Below are 3,545 nucleotides of genomic sequence, written 5' to 3' on the forward strand. Positions count from 1 at the left end.
GAGAGAGACGAGTTGAGGGAGAGTGAGAGAATGATGTATGGGCGTGTGCGGCTGATGGGGGGAGAAGAAAGGAAGGAGGAAAAGGCTAGGTTTGGGCTTTGAGTCTTGGGCTTTGGGTTGGGCCGAGTTTTGCATTGTTTTAAATTTCAGTTGGGCTCTTTAATTGGGCCGAGTTTTGTTTATATTTCAGTTGGGCCAATGTTTTTATTTAATGCTTTGGGCCTTTAATTTATTCATTGGGCTGTGCAGCTTCTCCATTTAATTGGACTGCACTATTTTAATTAATTAGACTTATTAAGTTTGATTAATTATTTTAATTTGCATAATAATATCATATTATTATTATGTGCATATTTTAAGTTATTACTTATTATATGCTAAGCATGACATGAAATTGCATTATATTTTGCAATAAAAGTATTTATGATTTAATTGGTTTTATTTATAATTCCAATTATTAAAGAAAGATGAGTAAGAATATTGTTGGTGTTCTTAACTCAAGAGAAATGTTTTCAATTATTTATTTATTAAATTTTGAAAACCCGGCTAAGTGAATCATAGAATGTTAAGCACTACACCATGACTTAAGATTAGATTTAAGGAGACCTATTGAGAATAGATTTCTTGTAGGCTTTGAGCATCAGAAGGATTAGCACTGCTATTCCGATTCAGAGATAAGGTTAAACGACAGGCTTTGCCTATACAGGTGGGCTTACTTTCAAAATGTACAAAGTATGATTGAGTTATTAAGCTCTAAATGTTTCAATGAAATGCAACTTGTTTATTTAATGTAATGAAAACTGTTTATCCAATAAAATGTTTATGTGCACTCTGCTCTGTTTAAGGCTCGCACAGTTAATCAATTGAGGTTCTCTTATGACCTAATACGTTGTTTGAGAATTGTGTACACTTGTTAGTTGACTCGGTGGGTTGATCTCCATCGGGCTCTAACCAGAGGCGTTATAAGGGTGCTCGGCTGGATGTGTTCCGGAGCATGAGAAATATCAGGCCTGCCTGGGTAGCGTCCCGAGGTCAAAGTAAACTTGTCTGGGTTACGCCCTCAGTTCAAGTAAGCAGGAGACAGAGATCCGTCGGTGGCTAAGGTCCGGGATCACAGCGAGTAACAGAAAGGGAGTGTGACATGTGCGCACAAATGAAAGAAAATGTTTTAACATGCTTAGAAGTTATTTCAATTTAAAACCTTCTAAGTCATGTCAAGTATGATTGGATAAACTGTCTTTATTAAAATATGAGATGTTTCAGAAAATGCATGCCCACTAAGTACATTAGTACTTAGCCCAAAAATACTTTCAAATGTTTTCAGGTTGGCTGGCCGGTGCTGACGGGACGGAGCTGAGGCTAGCGATAAATTCCTATGTTAGACTTCCGCTGTAGCAATTACTCATATCAGTCTTTTGTTTTCCCAACTTAAGATCTTCATGTTAAATTTCAAATGATATACCTGACCGAGCTTAGACTCTTCACTACTAAATTTATGCCAATGAATGTCGGATGGCTGTTGTGCTGCAACTGAGCTTTTCTCACGAGAGAGAAGGTTGTAATTTGTTAAAGATGGAGTGGAATACTAACATGAAATGGTTTCAGTAGTGCTTGAATAGGTAGATGAGTGTTTTGATATTTTAATTAAAGGGGCATAGTTGGTGGAGAGTAGTGGGTGTGTGTTAGGTGAGGGAGAGAAGTAGGTGGGAATAAAATAAAAAGTCTTCCGGGTTGTACTATGAAAACTGTAATAATCGTTCAGTGTTCGCTTAAATAAATAGTTCGTGAAAATATTTGAAAGCTAAATTAAATAAATATGCAATGCATATAAATTCAATAACTAAATTTACAAATGTTTTTGTAAATCATATTTATTTTTGTTGGAATTAAAAATAAATTCATTTTCTTTATATCCGGCGTGAATCATCTTACTTGTAAATTTCGAAAATAAATTCTAAATTTAACTCAGGGAAACGGGGTATTACAGTTTTAAATTTCTACTAAATAATTAATATATATAAAATATCGAAAAATAAAGAAAAATGGCGGCTATTACAGCCCCACATGATGGGCTCTGCTGCGCTCGAGTCGCAGCGGCACGTCAGCCCGCCACCCTTCCCATGGTATCAGCTCGAGCTGAGCTTCACACTAGCGATGAAGATGCTCTTAGTATAGAACCGCGCGGGTCTATTGCTATATAAAAGATCTACGGTTGTATCTTGACGAGTGAGATTGGAATACCCGTAATTTTTATGTAGTAGTCCGCTCTTTTATTTATGATTAAGATCAATAAATGCGATATTTATTTATTGTGAAAGATATTATGGACTAGATTATGATATATTCCAATAACACTTAATTATTTTGTCATATATCGAGTTTCAAAGCATGCAACTACTTTCAAAAATTTGTATAAGAAAATACATAGAAAAGGGTTATAGATATATTCATTTCGGGTTAATTCAATATAAACAATTAAACAAATTTGTATAAGAAATTAAGCAAGTAATATTAATTTCTCATTTGGGTTTATACAAATTTGTATAAGAAATTTGTATAAACAAATAAATCATATTTATTTGGTCTACCAATTTAACAGTTTGGTCAGCCTTGTTTCGTTTGGTCAGCCCAAGTGAGGTGGTCCCGATTAGGTGGTCCCTGTTAAAATTGAATCGATCCATTAAAGGCTAAGAAATTTCATCAGTATTAATGGCATCTAGAATAAGAACTCTATTTTCCAAAAATAATAATGCGATAATTCTGGTATTGTTCAATCTAGTGAAATCAGCATACCAAACAATTATTCAAATTGGACTATTCCTGAACAACCAATAGAATCTATGTATCAAATCGGAACATGTCACGACCGGCCTTAATTAAGGATAATTAATCCGGGAAAACCATGACTGGGGAAGGGAAATTAAGGAGCGGGTTTAGAAAGGGGTGCATAAAAGAATACTCAAAGAGCTTGAATACGCGTGAAATATTCCTTAAAAAGGAAAAAGGCATAGTTCACATAAAAAGGGTACTCAGAGAACTTGTATACGCGTTATATTCCTTAAAAAGGAAAAAGGCATAGCCCGCTCTTTTAATTATGATTAAAACTAGTAAATGAAATTTTTATAAATGAATCCAGTTTATGGTCCTGATTTTTTTTTATCAGAAACGGAGTTATTATTTTAGCTTTATACTTTTATAACGTATGAGAAAAACGCGACGAGCATTATTGAGCCATTCAATAATTATTATTTCCAAGTTATAACTGACTTAGCAAAGTCATGTTATTTATTAATTGAAAAACAGAAGCAGTTATATTTTATTAGTGCTACTAGAAGTCGAGGAATTATTCCGACTGCAACGCAGATTAAATCTACGGATTTAATTTAAGTTATATTACAGTTTATCAAGTTAGCAGGTAAGGAAAAAGATATCAAGCAGATACAGAAATGCGATGATTTAAAATCGAAGCCAGTATTTATTTACAGTTCACAGATTACAGTCTAGTTCCCAGCTTGGGGAAAATCGTCTAGTATACCACAAAGATT

At 34.2% G+C, this 3,545-nt stretch overlaps 1 long non-coding RNA gene across 1 annotated transcript; it reads left to right on the plus strand.

The window, feature by feature from the left end:
- Positions 1-262: 262 nt before the first annotated feature.
- Positions 263-1,492, plus strand: LOC131011292 (uncharacterized). The gene is made up of 2 exons (XR_009096844.1): positions 263-706; positions 1,325-1,492. It is a non-coding gene; the product is annotated as an uncharacterized LOC131011292 (long non-coding RNA).
- Positions 1,493-3,545: the final 2,053 nt, after the last annotated feature.

This window comes from Salvia miltiorrhiza, chromosome 2 (assembly GCF_028751815.1).
Source record: "Salvia miltiorrhiza cultivar Shanhuang (shh) chromosome 2, IMPLAD_Smil_shh, whole genome shotgun sequence".
Classification (NCBI taxonomy): Eukaryota; Viridiplantae; Streptophyta; class Magnoliopsida; order Lamiales; family Lamiaceae; genus Salvia; species Salvia miltiorrhiza.